General features: G+C 43.7%; 1 protein-coding gene across 1 annotated transcript in view; it reads left to right on the forward strand.

Annotated features, from left to right (window-relative positions):
• Positions 1-267: 267 nt before the first annotated feature.
• Positions 268-20,042, forward strand: part of LOC111158770 (BTB domain and CNC homolog 2) — a 142,503-nt gene continuing 122,728 nt past the window's right edge. The window contains exon 1 of the mRNA XM_022521034.1: positions 268-323. The gene's annotated coding sequence lies outside the window, so the exon portion shown is untranslated. The remainder of the gene's footprint in view (positions 324-20,042) is intronic.

The raw sequence follows: 20,042 nt of genomic DNA on the forward strand, positions 1-20,042 counted from the left end.
TTTTGCTTTCGCTGTGTTCAGACCCCTCCCACCTCCTCAGAGCACAGTCATTTGGAGGCTAGTTTGGGGGCGGTGTGGTTGTATCTCAGTGGTGTATGACCCACTTTTTCGTAACACTTAATTACCCGTGTTTTTACAGCACTAGTCAGATGGTCTGACGAGAGTGGACTCTAACCCAAAAAAGGTTTTCTGATACACCTCACCAGGGCTGTTCTAGTACCGTGCGTTATCGGAAGAAGGTGTTAGCTGCGCAGGGCGTGTGTTAGCTACCAGAGGATGACAGAACGTTTCCTCTAGTTTCTGGATAATGAGCAAGCACACAGGTAAAGAAAGACGCCTTTCTCAGAGTTGCCTCCTTTTGTGTCTTAATTATTTTGTTGAGCTGACTTTTAAATATTGATCACTACCTGCCTGTGTTTGCTGTTGGGTCTGCAGAGGGTTGGGAAGAACAAGCATTTTAATTGCTCCCCTGGGGCCTTAATAATTTAACTTTTCACTAAAAGCCTAAAGAGATGGTAGATCAACAGTAGGTTCTCATCTCTATCCTCTCTGTGCCCCTAGAAAACGTCCTCTTCATCACTGTGTTTTTCTGGTTCGCTCTCAAAGTGTCTGTCTTAGCATCAGCTGCTTGGTGGGCTGCCGGCCATGTGGTGGGGACTGTGGACGGAGCGGACGGGGAGGGGGCTGCACGGGAGGGAAGGGGGATGGCAGGAGGCTCCTGTGCCTTGGTGTGCATTGTCCCACCGCAAACTAAAAGCAGATTTAGGGCAAGTGATACTGACCCAACTTGGGTGAAATCATTTCCAACCATCTGCTCCGTCTTAGAAATGCTTCTGCTTCTGCTAATCCCTTTGGTTCATTTGAAGAACTTTTAAAACGCTGTCATTGTTTCAAAACAAAATGTGGTAGGTATCATCTCCCTGTATGTACAGAAACGTCTGCGGGTGCATTTCCTTGCTGAAAGTTGGCTGACATGCGGCTCGAGGCAGGGAGGTGCCCGCGCCTGGCGGGTCACGCTCGCCTGTGCGCTGAAGGACGTACCAGCGGCGGAGTCTTGGAAAATGCCTGTAGATTAAGTCAACGTTGTTTTCCCTGAAAGTCCTGATACAGAAAAAGAGTGAAAGTACCAACACTAACTGGAAAAAATGTCACTCATTTTAGCCTCTTTGCATCCCTTGTTAGGACAAACCCTGGGTTGGGTTTTTTGTACATTTGTGAACTTGGGCGGTAGGTGGAGCAGTGTGGGTGGCCCAGAAAAAGTAGCGGTTAGAATAAGATTTTCCATTTATTGCCCTTTGTGCATGGCTAAAAATAAGATTCATACAAATCAGAATATGTAGTGCAAGCACAATCACTCTGTTAATTCTGATGACTGGCTTGCCCACATCTTTGCATCTGTCTGGTAAGTGGTGCATTGGGAAATAAATGTGACTCTGTTTAAGCAGCAAGAGGTGGCCGGGTTTTTGCGCTGTTTGTCTGCATGTGCTAGTTTATCAACATTTTTCCCCTTCTGAAGGAAGAAAGACACGACTCATACATAAACAAATTGTGTCGATGGAAGGTTGAAAGAAGATGTGATAGAATCTTCAGATCTTTTTTTTTTTTTAAAAAGTAATTGCCTTGTTTGAAATGCTGTTTTAAAGCATCCATCTTTTTGACTCATTGTTAGAAAGTTGTTTCTTGAAGACTCGTAGAGCAGCAAGGGAAGGGGCTCTTAGTGGCGTTGCCAAGAGATTAGCCATGTCTTCTGTGTGGGGACTCATGGGCTGGTGGGGAAAGGGGACAAGGATGAGGGAGGGCATGCCTGTCCTGGAATGCCCTCCATGGACATAGATGTTGGGGGGTGGGGCAGTTAACCAAGTAAAAACTCCCCTTCCTCTGACTGCTGAGTCTACTGCAACCACAGTAAGCGATAACATGCCAGTTTGTGGCTAGAAGAAACACCAAAGAGAGGTGGCGTCAGCGTTCACAGGGAAATTTGGACCTTCGTGATCCCAGTGATGGTGCTGTCCCCATTCCACTGGCTGAGTGGCTGTGGCATTTCCAAAGAATGAGAATGTCTGCAAGTGTTCTGAGCCTTTCAGGTTGATGTAATTTGTGAAATGAGATGAGTCAGGAGGACAGTCATTCCAGAAGCCTCTGGAAATTGAAGACTGTAAATCACATTCCTCATTGGTTTCTCCAACCGAGGCAGACAGGAAAGCATGGTGGTTGAAGCAAGGCAAGAGCTTTGGGAGAAGGAGGACTTGGGACCAAATCTGAGCTTAGCTGTGGGCTGACCTTGATCTATTACTTAATCTTTTATTTGAAAATGGGAACAGGGATAACACCTACCTCAGAGGTTGGTTGTGGGGATTAAATGAAATAACGTAGATGAAGCACAAAGCCAGCACTTAACAAAACGACGGGATTGTTACTCTGATCTGTGCTTTTGTAACATAGGAATGTGTTGGAGATTTTTAGGGCATTTGGGGTTCCCCCTGTATGCTTGGGGTGTGAATTTTGGAATTAAATGGACACACGATCAGCCTCCTGTTCATTGTTTCTCAATCAGAAAGCGACAAGTCATTTACGGAGTAGTTTGGTTCCTCATAGGGTTACTGATGCCATCCGGGGGGTATTTCTTTATTTTGCCATTAAGCCAGCACAACGTAAGCCTCTCTTTCCTTTTAAGATCAGTACAGTGTTGGGCACATTTAGTTATTTTTACCTTCTCGCTATGTTTTTTATTTAAACATGGATATTTCGGTTCTAACATCTGTGCATATTAATTGTAGTACCTGCTGATATACATTCTGAAAGAGAGAACACTAATGGTGTAATCAAGTACAATTTTAAATATATCAGGTAGAAATGGGCAAAACTTCAGGAGCAATTAGTTTCCATGGTGGTGTAATTCCCTACAGAAAACATTGCATCTGTTACAATTCTGGTTACCAGTCAGTCTTAGAGATGACCAGATACTGACAGGCAGAAAACAATTACTGTTGCTTCTTTTAGTTTTTATTCTTTTTAAAAAATTATTTACTGTTTAATTTCATGTATACCTGCCCTTCTAAGGGCACCAAATTTTGTCCACCAAATTTTTCCATTTAAAAAAAATAAACATATGGACGCCTGGGTGGCGCAGTTGATTAAGTGTCTGCCTTTGGCTTAGGTCATGATCCCACGGTCCTGGGATGGAGTCCTGCATTGGGCTCCTTGCTCAGCAGGGAGCCTGCTTCTCCCTCTGCCTGCTCTGCCTGCAGCTCCCCCTGTTTGCGTGTGCACGCTCTCTCTAAAAATATATAAATAAAATCTTTTTTTAAAGAAAAGTAAATATAGGGATACTGCATGGCTCAGCCGTTTAAGTGTCTCACTCTTGATCTCAGCTCAGATCTTGACTTCAGGGCTGTGATTCAAGCCCCACATTGGGCTCCACACTGAGCATGGAGCCTATTTAAATAAATAAAAATATTTGGGGCACCTGGTTGGTTCATTTGGTAATGCATACAACTCTTGATCTCAGTTGTGAGTTCAAGCCCCAAGCCGGGTGTAGAGCTTGCTTAAAAAAAAAAAAAAAGGAAAATGTAAAATATTTTATTTTCATGATAAGGTCATAATTGATAGGCATCACTTAGTTTCTTTGGTTAACCTTTATTATTAGATGCTAAGGGTTCACATCAGACCCTTCCTTCAGTCTCCTCCATGACCTTTCTCAGATACAGTGTTTTCATTTATCAAATTAAAAAAGAAATTACGACTGCAACTTCACTTTGTCTCACCTGGGACCTGACAAGAAGTGATAAATGAGATCAATAAGCTAAGGAATTAAAACATGGGAGTGATAGAAAACAGTGAAGGCTTGGTTTTACCAATTGATATATTTTGCTAGTTTTTTGTTTGTTTGTTTTAATTTCTCTCCATTTTTTTTTTTTCATGGTCTGTCCTATCTGCTGACAGATACAACTTCCGACTTTTAACTTGTGTTTCATCATCACCATTGGGGTTTCTGGGTTTTTAACGTTGGTACCCAACAGGCTGGAGTGAAGAGGTTTCTCAGGTCAAGTCCACCAGTAAGATCTGTCTTTCATTAGAATGGTGCCCAGGTTCTTACTGTATATCCAGACAGTGCTGCTTTTTAGAATTTTTTTCCATTGAATGAAATGGAAGAATGCTTTTTAGACAGAGCAAATCATTTGAGGTAACTAATAAAGTTCTTGGCATTATGGATATAGCTTTAGTCCCCTTTTATGGATATATAGCTTGAGTCCCCTCCCTGAACACAGACACCCCCTGTTTTCTCTGCCTGCATTATTGTATTTTTGCCATAGACTGGAGTCTCTGCAAAAACCGTAGGCAAAAGAAGGTGATGAATGAGGCTGTGGCTGTGATTTCCTCCCACACCTTCATAAGGAATGACAGAGACTCTGAAATCCATGCCATTGATACACCGTGTGCTTCTTCCAGGATAACAGCCAGTTTTAACCTATCCTTCATGTGCAGTTTGAGGGTACTGGCTGGGCCGAGCTCATTATTCCTCTGGTTGAATAATGTAAAGCATTTGCAATGGAGATTTACTCTAATGATGTATTTTAAGTGCATGTCCGCATTGCTGGTTTAATGCACTCAGTCATGGAATGCTTTAGAGTTTATTGCTAATGGATGAATCCCCGGGAAAATCGGAATTTTCAATAAGATTGACATTTGGAGTGAGAAATATAAATCTAATGAGAGCATTTTAACCAAGGTTTGTAATTAAGGCTGAATGGAGTAAATTTGGACGCACACACTACAGAAGGGCACAGCAGAAGGTGAAATTTCACGCTCTGCCGTGAATGAGGGATGAAGGCTGCTGAATCAGTGTCAGGCCACGACACTAGGAAGTATAAATGACACTGTCACCAAGTGCTGCACAGGGTCCGAGGGGAATTCCACTCCAGTAAATTGCATTACTTAGACAGACCCGACGGCATTGTGTCGGAATGAGAGGAGGGAAGAGAAAGCTGTCAGCACCAAGTGGAAGATATTACAGTGGGATTGGCTGCAGGGATGGAAATCACTGGTTCCCCTTCCAGCTGGATATCTTGTATTCTCCTTTGCTAGTTAGTTCACAGAAGTTACAAATGCACACCTGTAAAAGCGCATCGTGTCAACGTGGGGTATAGGGTATGTGGTCATTCGAAAGGGAATAAATGTAAGTGGATCTGTATGAATTGGTTGGTGTGGGGATGTCTTTCTTGTTTGTAGCCCGGTGTATTAGATGTTTGGCACAGGCTGGCCCTTATTTTCTTTTCTGTTAGTGAGGATTCCACATGCGTTATTAGGGTGCAACCATCATTCTCTCTGTCACATTGTTCCCTTTCAAACCCTGCTTTAATAAGAACATATGTTTCTTGAATCCTCTCTTAACACTTGTCTCCTCCCAGCACCTTTCCTTCCAAAGGGAAACAAATTGTACCGGCGCTTAGCATTTCGGTTTGTGAAAGAACTCAAAGTTAAGAACAGTTGATTCCTAGAGTGCAATTTGGAACAAAAAAACTATTTTTCCCCTCTATTTTCTTTTACCCCCCTGCAGTGAGGTGAGGCCACCCCTTTTGTGGTCCATCTGTCAGACTAGCTCTAGGGAAGGATTAGGAGAAGAGAATAAGAGCATTGGTTGCCGCACTGCCTTCTAAGTCACTGAAGATGTGCCAGTCACCTTTGTCTGGTTTGACCTCCAATGCCAGTTCTTGAAAAGCCAATTCTAAGGGCTCTGGAATTAGCATGGTCACTTCTGAACCAGAAGTGACCTTCTCCATGGATATCCTTCTCCATGGGTAGAGATTTGAAACAGCATCCTTTCTAGCTTTCTTAAATATGTTGTATTTTGTCCTTAGGGAAATAAACCTGATAAGCATCTCTGATAATCTGTTAACAGGAAGAACACATACTATTCTGCAGAATGTCTCTGTAAGGCTTCCAGATAGTAGGTTTTAAGCAACCTTTCTGAAACAGGACACAAATAGGTAACAGTGACAATAATATTATCTTGGATTTAACTTTTATTCTTTCTAAAATATACTCTATCCATATCATCTGTATGCTTTAGTCTTTATTTTGTCGCTATAGTTACAGTCTTATCTTATTCATCCAAGCCTAAAACTTAGTAAAACCAAGATACTTGGAAAACTAGTTTCCAAGGATAGGAAAAACCTAGTTTAACGATAAAATGGTGTTATTTCTGTTTTTTGTAAGGCACCATCACCTTAAAAAAATCTTGGTTGAAGGGAGCACCTGGGTGGCTCAGTCAGTTAAGTGTCCAACTCTTGATTTCAGCTCCAGTCTTGATCTCAGGGTTGTGAGTTCGAGCTCCACATGGAGCCCAGCATGGAGCCCACTCTCAAAAAATGTTAGTTGACGATCCTAAAATAATAACTCACTGTAGAAGCGTGATATAAAATGTCTTAGTGCCATGTGCCGTCCTCGGCATGCAGACTGTGCTTATAGACTTTGCTTTATTTACTAAAGCTGTATAAAAGTCTAGGACTCTTTGCTGTATGGGAAATGAGAGTCTCTCCCTAAATAAACTCACCAGAGTTGTTGTTTTTTTTTCCCTTTTTTCTTAACTTTATTTTGATGGTAGTATGTGCCTTGTATCTTGTATTTTCTCTTTATCCATGACATCAGTTGGGAAATCACAAGTGTTTTGTTGTTTGCCATGGTAGTACACATGCAACATATTTCTTTGTCCTGGCCTCTTGGTGCAGCATCCTGTCAAAGTACATCTTTGGGTTTTTCTGAATTTAACCTGATGGGAGAAATTTAACAGCACCTCGAATGGAACTGGTTTAGATACTCCTCCGCTCTGTAGAGGATCCTGGTTCCTGCCTTCCTACCTGTGTCTGACTGTATTCTCTTCTTGTTCTTACATTAAAATTGGAAAGGGAGAAAGGGGCTGCTCCTTAGGAGATATAGGTCTGTAGAGAATTGTGAGTACTCATTCAGAAGCTATTCTGAGTTCTGAGAAATATAATGAACTCGAGCTTTGAGTCCTGCTGAATCCCGCATTAACGATACCACCATCATCACTACCTCTCCACCTGATTATGTTTTCCCAAAGACAACTGATACTTTCCCTAATATTCTGAATGCAGTGTCTTCCCAGTGAAACACATCTTGGAAGGAATTGGGTCTGGTTGCCCAGCAGGCCTGCCTCTTTAACAGTTTATCGGGTGATTCTCAATTGTCCTTGTAAGTGCTTCTGTTTTACATTACCTTGAAGCCTGCTCTGTGGAAGAAACTTTCCTGTGGACCTTGATTTACTCACCAGAAGTCGACCCATTAACATTAGCACTTCACTTACGTTATCGTTATGTGTTTCCAAATGACAACCTCTGCCACACACTGCCCTATTCCCCTGAGTTCCCAGTGCTGCAGAAAAAGAGACTTTTGTTCTGACTTGATGAGGAAAAAAAATGCAAACAACAACACCAGCTCTACCACCAGAGATCCTATAAAGACATGTTCAAATGAACAATAAGGTCGTTTGTTCACAAATGACATAAGGATATAAGAATTTAAACAATAAGACCCCTTGTGAAATGTGGCAAAATATGCACCACAAACGTTGTGAAGTTCTCTGTCTCATGGAAGGCAGTTTTTACACGGGCTTCAAAAAAACCCATTAACGTATAAACCACCCTTTAAAAAAAGAAATGAAATCACTTGTCTTGCTACAACATTAAAGCAATTTCTGTTCTAAGGAAAGCTAAAATGCATTCATTTATATAAAGTACATGCACTATAATTTGTAAAAAAAAAAAAAAAAATACAGTACTCTGTTAGGAAATGCAGTGCCTCTTCCCTCCTTCACCTGAAATGGGAAATCCATCATTTTGCCAAGATCCTTCTTCCTTTGAATAGTATTTGTTTCTTCAAAATGAAAAAAAAAAAAATTCCTTTAAATCACTTAGATTCCAGATGAAGTTTTAAGGCTTGATAACAATTCTCTAAATCTTTTGACACTGGTGAATCATGAAGAGGGAATAAGCCTGTTTTAAAGGGAAATTTTAATTGAATTTACTTTTATTTGAACCTATCCTTCTCCGCTTTGAGCCTCAAAGGGAGGTTTGGTATATTTGCAAACCCCAGCAGGACGATGGCAGAAAAATGCAGAGATCTCCTTGTCAGCTTGGATCAGGGTCTCTGACAGTGCCCAGAATTGTTCCTATATTGATGATTCCGATGTTTAAAATGTGACCTTCCGGGATAAGGGAGAAGGGAGGTGCACGATTTCACTGGCCAAAGGTGTTCCATTGAGCTGGCTTACTATTATTATACTGTAAAGACTTTCAAGTATTTGCAAATGGATATATATACAGCATCCTTGCAAAATCCTCTTAATTGAAGAAATGTTTCATCTCTATCTCTGTTGACAGAAAAGATTGCCTACTGATAATTGCTTTGCTTAAGTGTCTGATAATATGCCAGGAATGAGAGCATTCTGTGTTAGGTCATCTTTAATTATGCATGTACCACCTGTCAGCTCTAAATCAGCACCAGATTAGATTCTCATGAAGTCGGTACCGGGAGGGTTGGGGGAAGCTGAGGTGATCTCTTTTAGAAATAACAGAAATAGATAATAGTAAACATGGCTTATAACCTGCAGATTTTTTTTTTTTAGGGAACCTCATCTTCATTGTTCTGGACCAGGAATAAGCTATTGGTACATCTGAGAAATGTTTGAAAGCTTGCCCAAGCTACCTCAAGTAAAGATAAATCACTGTGAGAGAAGATGGTAGTCCCATCTGTTGCATTTCCTTTTTGCTCCTTCTCGTCATTGTAAATGAGCCAGGGAAAAGCTCAGAAACATTTTTTATAAGCTATGTGAGGACAGGAAATATGTTAACGATGTTAGATTTCATACATTTCGGGGGTTTTTTTCAGTAGATTGTTGGCTTTTTTTAGAAGGACAAATGTGGGTTGGAAATAATGCTTGTTACCCTCTGTCAGCTTTTGATAGTTTTATTCTCACTTTTCAGGGTTGTTTGGGACTTTCTGGTGGGATGTTTAGGGTTCTTTACGAAAGGTTCTGTTCTCTCTTCTATCCTTTGATATTTTGGATTCGTGAGAGGTGTTTCTCTTTGTTCACCTGTCAGAGGTTTCGGGGAAGCCTTGAGTTGTCATGCACTTTCAGAGGAGGGGGTCGGATGACCGAGAGCCTGCAGGCAGGGAAGGAACAAGCAGAAGGAAATGACAGGTGGATGAGTTACCACATCTTGAGTTTCTTGAATTCCCCTGCCAAGGTGAGGTTCCTAGCCTGTCTGCTTTCCAGACTGAGAAAACAGCCTTGGTAAGAGTTTGGCCTTAGAAACAGGAATTTAGAGATCCTTAAATGCCTTATTTCAAACACTGCTGGCTGGAGGCAGTGAAGCAAACAACAGGTCAGCCGATAAAGGGGCAAAGACCTCTGACGCCTGTGAAATCCTTCCCGAGCACCATGGTCTACCTCAGCGCTCTGAAGGAACGTTGGCCACTTTTGAATTCTTGAGGCACCATTTGCTTTTCGACCCTAATCACACAGTCCACTGAGGTGGAAGTACAGTCTCTGAAAAGAAGACCAGGCTCAGAATACTTACGACATTAACATTGCCAGTGCTTTGGCAATTTAACCCTCATTTAATACTTGCCGTGCCCAGGTATTCTAAGAAGAATGTTAGGCTCCATACGATGGATACTTCTTAAAACAGGAGAGTGTAGTTTATTCCAGGCCTTCCATGACAGAAAAGGATATCAGAGAAGGAAGCAAAGTCAGAGGAAAACTGAAGAAAAGAATCGAAGAGAGGAGACACGGGGAGGTGGGAGAGGGAAAGAGTCCCTCCATGTTCTGTCATGCCAGCTCACCTTTGCAAGATCTTTCCCCATCTACCTGGAAAGCTCTTCTGCTCTCTCCACCTGGCTGACTCTTGCTTTGAGTTGTTCAAGTATCATCTCTAAGTGCTTTTTTTTCTTTCAGGCTAAATTAGATGCCCGTCCTCTGTGATCCCACGGCACGGTGCCTGCTTCCTTCCCAGCACTTTACATGCCTTACTGCAAGAGCTTGTTTGTTTCTCCTGCTCCCCAACAAAGTGGTTGCTGGAAAAGCTAACATTATCCTAATTGTGACAGCAGAAGTCACATGCCCGGAGAAAGAAAGAGTAGTAATGATTTCATTGGATTCCACGGTACTTAGAGCACATTAACTGTATTTCAAATGATTTTAATAGTACATGAAGCAAGAGAAATAGACAAATTTGAGGATGGTTCATGAATAGGATCAGGAATGGGAAGGCCTTCAGAGAGTGTGTCCTGTAACCAGCGTTTGAAGGAACTGTGGAGGGCTAGCCTGGAGAAGAGAATAAGAACGGGAGACACAACAGCTGTGCTTAGATAAAGGAAGGACTTTGTCTCTCTAGAAAAAGCAGAACCAAAAGGTAGAAGTTACAGAGAAAGAGATTTGGGTTCAGAACAATAATATCCTTGTGGCTAGACCTAGCTGGCAGTGGAACCAGTGACCCCATTTGGTAGTAATAAATCCCCCGTTAGTGGAATGAGAATCATTGTGTTTTGGGACCATGTTTGGGAACTGCTATAAACAAGATTCCTGTGCCGTGTGGGAGCATAAACCAAATACCTTACCATTATGGTGTCTCCCTGTATCTCCTACCCCCTGTCCTTCTGGCAACCATTTGTTTGTTCTCTGTATATCTGATTCTGCTTTTTGTTTGTTTGGTTTGTTTTGTTTTTTAGATTCCATACATGAGTGAAATTAGGTGGCATTTGTCTTTCTCAGTCTGACTTATTTCACTTACCCTAATACTCTCTAGGTCCTTCCATGCTGTTGCAAATGACAAGATCACATCCTTTTTATGGCTGTGTAATATTCCATCTCTTTCTCTCTCTCTCTGTCTCTCTCTCTCTCTCTCTCTCTCTCACACACACACACACACACACACACACACACACTACATCTTCCTTAACCATTCATCCTATCAGTAGACACTTAGGTTGCTTCTGTATCTTGGCTATTGTAAATAATGCTGCAGTAAACATAGGGATGCATATATCTCTTTGATGTTCTTTATTTCTTTGGGCAAATATCCAATAGTTGAATTATTAGATCATCTGACCCTATGGTTATTTTTAAGACTCAGAGTCCCCGTTTCATGTAGAGTCACAGTCAGGATGACCATACGTCAGCAGCCCAACCTCCACGTGGCACCTTGTTAATCCAGTGCTCAGCCCTCATAAGCTCACAATTTACAGGCTGAAACTGGGGATGGAGTACAGGGTGGGGAGCTGGTTACTTCCTCAGGAAGTTGGTATGGTGAAACAGAAGGAGCACTGGGTTGTGTCCCAGTTCACATGCATCCTAGCTTCTTGCTAGCTGTGTGAGTGTAAGTGACTCCCTCCAAGCCTCCAGTCTCCACATCTTGCCACGCAAAAGAGAAATAATGTTCATTTCACAGAGTTGCCTTAAGGCTTAAGTAAGGTAAAGGAATCCTTTGTGGACAGCAGTGTGCTACCCATAGACGGGTACTTGTCCAGAGCCACAGCTCACCACTGATGGCCTACGAACTCAGCGTTGTCACCAGTGCAGTGGGCATCACTGCCTTCCTTGCAGGGTTGTTGCAAGTGAGATGGTGGAACAAAACATAGTGTGTGAAAGCACAGTGCTCGCCCCAGAGCAGGTCTTCCAGATGGTCAGCCTCATTTCACCCTTCAGAGCGGGGAGACTTGGAAAAGGAGAACCCAGCTCACCCACCTCTGCTGCTCAGGTCCGCAGAAGCTTCTTTTACCTGCCCCCACGACTCGATGCGGGGCGCATACCCTCTCCTGCTGCCCTGTCATCTCAGCACGGAGCTGCCTTCTCTGCTTTTTCTGGTTCTTCCTTCCTCTTTTACTTCCAATCTTCCTAGGACACTTTTCTTCTCTTTGCCATCTCATTTCCTCTTCTGTCTTTTTTTTCCCTTGCATTCTGGGTAGGATTGTTCTGATAAGCACAAAGTACTTTAAAAAGTACTGTTTGGTAGGAAAGTACTATTTCTTACAATTTTGTGTTCAAAATAAGAGGTTAGCTTTGGGGGGGGGGCATGAGGCCTTTTTCATTTTCTTCTGAATTTGCTTAAAGTTACTCTTTATTTCAAATGTTAACATTTTCCCATCCCTCCATCCCTTGGGCTTGTAGTCATTAATTTGCCAGACACACAGCAGCTGAGTGTCTCTGTGACATTGCTGGAGTTAGGAGAGTGTCATTCACAGGGAACCTAACCCATATATTAACTCAGACAGAGCAAATTTCTAAATAAAGAGCTCTAGAATGCCAATTTGATTCTCTTGTTCCAAGCTGCTCCCATTGAAAGGTGGTTGCTGAAACAAAAAAGGCAATGGGCAGGGGAGGGGAACTTCCAACCATTTTACCAAGTCAGAAATCAGAACTGTGCTGTCCACATTCAGACATCTCTTCCATCCGTCCCTCCACGCTTCCATCCACTAAGTGCTCAGGAGACAGCTTCTTGTGTAAGACCCAGCAGAAGGTCCTGGACAGACACGACGTGAGTGATAGCAGCCTTCCTGCTATCTTCTCTGCCATTTGAGCAGCAGGAACAGTGGCTCCTTTCATCTGTTCTATGCTCCCATCAGTCCTCACAGGACAGTAACAGTAACAGTGCAGTAACACAGGAGGAATAGTAAAAACTGCAAGACGGAGGAAGAGAGAAGGAAAACCATCAAAGGAAGGAAGACCATCATATTAGCTGTAGTGCTGGAGGTGTAAACTGCTACATGCTCTAAGTACAGTTTAATGATTACAGTGAGCATCTAGGGAAACATGGCTACATGTGGAAATTTGAATAAAGTTTATAGGGAAGTGTGATGTTAATTATCCTCATCTCTGTAGAAGTCAAAATGGGAGACACACATTCTCTGGGTACATTCCTTAGATCACACATTTCTTCCGATTTTTCTCCCTTTAAGCTACGTTGCTTGTTATTTAACAGAGAAATGCAATTTTATCCCTCTGGTCATTTCTGACTGTTAATCAGAGTACTGAATTCTTTCCCTTCTAAGGAAAGTAAAAGAAAAAAATCCATTTTGCCCCATCTCTCATGGATCATAGTGTTTCTTTGGGGCCGTTGACCTAGTGGGAAGAGCATTGCTCTTGCTCTCGGGTCAGCCTCTGACCCAGCAGCAGCCGATTGATTTACTCATCTCCCTGGACCTCTGGGTCTCTGTGGGAGGGTCAGGAGAAGAAATGCCTGCCTTGCGTGTGCCCCTGGGTTGTCCTGACGGTCAGGTGAGAAGAGATGTATACAAAAGCATTCTGAAAATGAGAGTGCTAAATATGTAAGGAATTTTATTATGGAATATACCAATGTCAGTTTTATTTTTCACGGTGTATTTATGGGTTTCTAAAATCTTAGCCTAACCCTTGAGGTCATTTGCTATCTGCGATGTAATCAACTGCCTAATTCCATTTAAAGGAAGCTTGCAACATCCTCAAAGAGAAATAACTTTTTCCTTTTTTCCAGAAAATTCTCTGGACCTTTGTCTTGCTTGCAAATATGCATGTTGGGTTTCCACAGTTGCTCCACTTTGTTTCTGTCTTCAGTGCCCACCACACTCCCCATGCAGGGCTACATAAATCTCAGTCCCCACCGTCAGAGCTCATAGTCCAGCAGTGGATGCAAGACTTACGTAAAGAGTTGTGACGTGGGTAGCAGATGCCAATTTATTTGACAGGTGGAGCCGAGAGTAAGGGCATATCTAGTGGAGATAACTAACCTTTGAAGCAGAATAAGGAGAAAAGAAAAAGCAAGACACATTTGAGAATCCTAGTTTTGTCTGACCATGACTCTTGTATCTGTCTGTTCCCTCGTATTGCATCACAAGATCCTTGAGGACAGGGACTTTCAGTTCATCAGTGCTATTATCAGTGGGGTCTGACGTGGGCTCACAAATCGTAGAGCTGAGTGAATGTTGGCTTGAGCGACTGTGTTCCAGACCATGTCATGCTCCATTTCGGTCTCAAAATGAATACCTCCATTTTTAAGCTCATTAACTTGATTCTGTACAAAAATGGCTATTTGGGACCTTTTCAGAATTTTTTTTTTCACTCTGGAAAGGAAAACAAACTAATGAGGGCCTCAGACAAAGTTCTGGAACACAGAATAAGGAAAGTGATTTTGTAAACACTTGGAGGGCAGACCAAACACAGAGATTTCAAGAAACTCTCCCCGCAACAGGAACAGTGATTGCTGGAGCTCGTGTGTGTGTGTGTGTGTGTGTGTGTGTGTGTGTGTGTATGCAATTGGCTTTCTCCTTTATCGGGTTTAATGAGATAACAGAAACTCTTTTTACCCAGCAACCTACATGGAACAGTGATTTAGCCACTAACATTACACTTATTGCTAGATTTGCTGGAATCCCACATTCTTTACTAAAATTTATAACCTCCGTCAGTGAAGAAATACTTGTTAAATTCTCTGCTGGGTCCCCAGGGCCACAAACTATGCTTGGTATACAGTAGGTGCTTAATAAATATTTGCTGAATGAATGAACAAGTGTTCAAGAGTCTTATGGCAGACTCTGGGGAATAGAATGATGAGTAAGGTATAATCTTTTTTTTTTTTAATTTATTTATTTGACAGACAGAGATCACAAGTAGGCAGAGAGGCAGACAGAGAGAGAGGGGGAAGCAGGCTCCCTGCTGAGCAGAGATCCCGATGCGGGGCTCGATCCCAGGACCCTGGGATCATGACCTGAGCCGAAGGCAGAGGCTTTAATCCACTGAGCCACCCAGGTGCCCCGGTAAGGTATAAACTTTGCTCTAGGAACTCTGTAATCTAATGAGGAAGACAACACATAAAACCAGTAATTGTTTTAGAAGGTAGGAAAGCAATGAAAAAATATGCAGAGATTTATTTTCTATTATTTAAATAATTAAAATTATTTATTAATTTAGCATTATTTAAATGTTATTGCTGTTGTTATCACGTTGGAAAAAGAAGATAAAGAACAATTAGCTTTTGTCACTGTTCTGTCCTTCTATTTGACTAACCTTTGTCCTAAAACTTCTTGGGAGGTAGAGACTCACGATAAGCTCCAGGATGCAATCGTGCTCAAGTCTGCACAGAGAATAAACATGCACATCAGACTTCCAGGTCAGAGCCAGCTGCCACGTAAAAACAGGCATTCCTGGCTTGAAATGATTCTTCTCAGCATCCTTCCTGTCCAGCCTCCTTTGCAGTTCCTCTTCCTCTCTCTTCCCTCTTAAAGTTTGGTACTCCACAGCTATACCTACGGGCTGAGTGACCACTTAAAGGCTGAGAACCTGACTCTGTCTCATTCCAGACTTCACTTCCCTCTGGTACTGTATACTAAACTGCCTGTTAGACATTCTTTTTTTTTTTTTTTTTAACATTTTATTTTTTTTTATTTGACAGAGAGAGAGATCACAAGTAGGCAGAGGCAGGCAGAGAGAGAGAGGAGGAAGCAGGCTCCCTGCCGACCAGAGAGCCTGATGCGGGGCTCGATCCCAGGACTCTGGGATCATGACCTGAGGCAAAGGCAGCGGCTTTAACCCACCGGGCCACCCAGGTGCCCCCCTGTTAGACATTCTTAGGGATTTTACATTCCATCTCTCCAGACTGGAACTCATACTTCCCCCTCCCATTTCTTCTGTTAAGAATAATCCCTCCATACCCACCCATCAGACAAGCCCATGAGTCATCATCCTTCCCCCACACGCCCTGCATCCAAGGAGTCTCCACACCTGCCGATACCACCGTAAACCTCTCTGATCCCTGTCCTTCTGTGGTCACCTGCTTCAGCCCGCACCAGCTGACTGTCTTATCTCCAGCCTCTCCCACCACCTTTCATCGGTTCCCCGTGAAGCCGGAGAGATCCTTCTAAGTCACAGACACAAACCAATGCGTTCGGAACTCTCTCACAGAGCCTGTAGGCTCGTGTGTGTCTGGCCCCTGCCAGTTTCTCTAGCTGCATCTCCTGCCACTCCACTCCACCTTCATTTCTATGTGCCGGGGTCTAGCACCTTACATGGGTTCCATGCATGTCTACTGAGTGAACCAGCCAAGCCGGGGCTGCGAGGAGGGAAGGACACTTAGGTGAGAAACCTGACAAGTGGAGGCAGAGGTAGGAATCCGTGTAATGTGCTCAAGAGAGACCAGTGGCTCTGAGAGAGGATTTAGGCTGAGACCAGAAGATACAGCTGGACACATACACACCTTGCCCTTTGGCAACACCGAATGATTTGAGGTTTCTCTACGTACCCTGTGGTTTCACGCTCTCTTGCCTTTGCCGCTCTCTCGGACCCTTTCCTCCTCGTCCACCTGGCACACCTGGCAGGCCACCTCTTCTGTGAGGTCACCCCTAATATAACCTCCCTCCAGATGGTCTTTCAAAGCTGAAAGTGAAGTAATTTAGCCACTAAGCTTCTACTTTGGGTTCAGTAGGTCCTTTCATTCTTTACTGGAATGTGGTAACTTCATTGATGCAGAAATGTTCGTGCTATTCCCTGATGAACCCCCAGTGTGCCACCACCGTGTCCAGTCAGTATCACACTCTGTTGGAATGATTTGTGTGCGTCTGTTGCCCCCTAACCCCGAACCTGGACAGGAGACGAGGGACTGTATCTTTGCATATGTGTATATCCTCTCTTTCAAACAGTGTCTGACACACAGCAAACAGAGCTCAGGGGATGTTTGGCTGAATGAATGAGCACATCACCCTATCAGTCCATGGTCACGTCATGAACTCCAGCTCTGCCTTCTCCCTGCTCTCTCACACCGTTCTCCAGATGTGATCCGTTCTTTCTCCGTAGCCTTTCACACGAGGCTTCCCCCGCCCCACTGCTCTGGCCACCCTTGCGATGGGCACGCATTACCTCACGTCTGACCTTGCATTTGTCTCCCACCTCTGTGCCACTCAGCATGCTGTCCTTGGTTTAATCTGTCTCACACATCACTTTGATCACATCATTTGTCTAGCTGGGTTCCTTCAGCAGCACCTCTTTATTTACCGAATAATGTCCAGCTCCTCACCCTGGATTCAGGCCACTCCACTCCTGAATAACCTTTATAGCCTGACTTCACCCCTCTCAAGCCAAGCTAAATTCCACTGCATTCCACACATGGGCTTACCTTTCATCTGTGTTCTTTCCACACGTTGCTCTCTTCTCCTTCCCCTAGTTGTCAAAATCATACTCCTTTTTTTTAAAGGTCTTATTTCTTTATTTGAGAGAGAGAGAGTGAGAGAAGCATGAGAGGGGAGAGGGTCAGAGGGAGAAACAGACTCCCTGCAGGATTGGGAACCCAATGTGGGACTTGATCCTGGGTCTCCAGGATCATGACCTGAGCTGAAGGCAGTCGCTTAACCAGCTGAGCCATCTAGGCGTCCCCATACTCCTCTAGTACTGCCAAACAAAATGACATTTTATTCTCAAATTCAGAGTGACAGTTCCCAGAATGACTTTCCCTTCTCTGTACTACTAGAACACTTGGTTTGTATCACTCATGTGCTCCCGATTACATGTTGCTTTTATTGTATTTACAGTTCATACTTGTGTCTACTCTATTCGAGTCATGGTACCACGCAGTCACCTGCCCTTTTTGTAATTCTACCCCCACCAGCAATGTTCATGATTTAAGGTCCCAGAGCTAATGAGGGCAGAGCTGGGCTTCAGACCCCTAGCCCACGTTACTGCAAAGGCTGGACACCACCCACTCTCACACCACCGCAGCCTCACCCTTAACACAGCTTGTCCAGTGCTTCCCCTCGGGTAGGAAGAGGTCCTAGGTTATACCTAGCTTGGTTCCAGTGCAACATAGATCTCTTGAGTTTCCCCATGTGCTTGTGAGACACAGTAAGTATGTATGAACAAATGCCTGAGATGTCCCCTCTTTCTGTTTATACTGAGGCACATGCTCCATCTGGTGAATAGGCATCAGGGGACCACGCAGGCTTACTATCCCCACTGACTCCTGGAGTAGTGTGTTTTCTCACTCCTGGAATACGAAGTTATCCTAACTGTTCTCCTTGCCTGGAATCTACCACATTCTCTGCCACCAAATTAATCTTTGTAAATATCACCTTGGTCACTTTGCTCCATAACATTTGGTTTAAACTCCCATGCCTGACTTTCAGGGTCCTTTGCTTTGCCTTGTCACCCCTGCCCCCCATTCCAGAATCATGTGTCCAGCTGTACCTTCCACTGCCCCTCCCCCCATCTAAATCTTCTCTCTGAGCCCGTGGTCTCTCTTGGACCGAGCACATAGATTTCTACTTCTCCCTTATTTGTGAGGTTTATTTGTTTTGGGGGGTTTGGTTTTGTTGTTGTTGTTGTTGTTGTTGTTTACATAAATGCACTTTCTCCTCGCCAACTCTGGTTTATTGGTTTGTTCAGTAAGTGCACAATGAGCCTGGCTGTGAACCAAGCATTGTGCTAGGCTCTGGAAACATAAAAAATAGAAAATAAGGCTCATTGTGCCCTCAGGGGGGCCCCAGTCTGCTGAAGTATATAGACACAAAAGCAAACAGCACCCAGGTGTTCAGCAACAGAGAACCAGAATTATTCAGGTAGCTGGTCACATGCCACCCATCCATTAAGATCTGCCCAAGTCTATTTTCCATCCAAATTCATTTTTTTCTTTTAGCAGCCTTTATAATACTAATTACCCTGCAGCTTGCATTTTGACATTTACTCACATTCTGCCTTATATTGTCATTTAAGTGTGCTCTGCACATGCATTCTACTTCCATGGGGTGCATTTTAAGTGCCTTGAAATGAGGTTTATAAGCCTAATGTGTTTTATACCTTCTTTATCAGTTAGCATTTGCTGCGTAAGGAAATACCCCAAACGTAGTGACTTAAAACCATAAACATTTATGATTTCTTACAATTCTGTGAGTCGACTGGGTGGTGCTTCTGGTTCAGACTGGCTTGATGGGAGCTGAATCACCTACAGGATAGAGGAGAACAAACTATAGCGCACTGGCCTGGCTCTGCTTTTATAAGTAAGTTTGCCTCGGAACGAAGCCTCTCCCCGAGGGTCTGCGGCTGCTCCCACACTACAAGTTGAGGAGTTAGGACGGAGGGCATATAAACTGCAATGCTGGAATATTTCCTTTCTGGTCCTTTGAGTAAAAGCTTGCCAACCCTGCTCCAGGATGACCTCACTTACTTGTTCAGTGGTGGGCAGGCTGGTTTGTCTGGGGAGGCTTTACTTGGGATGCTCATTCCTGTCTCACGTGGTCCCTCATTGTCTGGGAGGCCAGCCTGGACTTCTTCATATGGCGGGGTCAGGATCCCAACAAGTAGCAAGAGAGGGCAAGCTTCAGTATATAACCTTTTCTCAACTCTGCTTGCATCCCATCTTTCCCTTGGGTGAAAGCAAATCCTGAGGCCAAGCCCAGAGGCAGGGTTGGGGGCAGGGAGGGGGGATCAGGGGGGACGACTCAGAGGCCTGTATTATAGGAGCAAATATTGCAGCCATTTTGGGAAAAGAGTCTGCCGTTCCAGCTTGTTCTTCCTCAGGCACGCTCCCTGTCCCTTCTGTCCCCAGTGTTCAGCCTTGAGCACATGGTAGATTCTCAGTCCGTGTTTTTGTGGAACTGAATTAAATGCATGAATTGAATCTTTGAGGGAAGAGTGTACAACTAATAGTTACTGTGTAATTGTAGTGTGCCAGGTGCTGTAAGAGGCCCTGTGATGCAAAGATGAACAAGACAGGCTGTTCCTACCCTCGGGGGCATGTAGTCAAACATCAGTTCTGTGTGTCCTTCTGTCCAATTGGGATCTAGATGCTCTCTTAGGTTCTTACTAAGGATCCTTAGTATTTCATTATGACCCATCCTTTCTTATCTCCTTTCTACCCCCATTACCCACCTATTATATGGACTTTACAAGCTTACCCATGGCCTAAGCTAGGGTGCCCCTGCTTCCAGCCTCTTCCTCTCCCTTCCCCCGGAACATCACCAACCAGCTGATCTTCCTAATGCATCACTTTCATCAAAGGCCTGTCCAT

Source organism: Enhydra lutris, unplaced genomic scaffold, assembly GCF_002288905.1.
Source record: "Enhydra lutris kenyoni isolate GAN:26980312 unplaced genomic scaffold, ASM228890v2 scaffoldscaffold63, whole genome shotgun sequence".
Taxonomy (NCBI): Eukaryota; Metazoa; Chordata; class Mammalia; order Carnivora; family Mustelidae; genus Enhydra; species Enhydra lutris.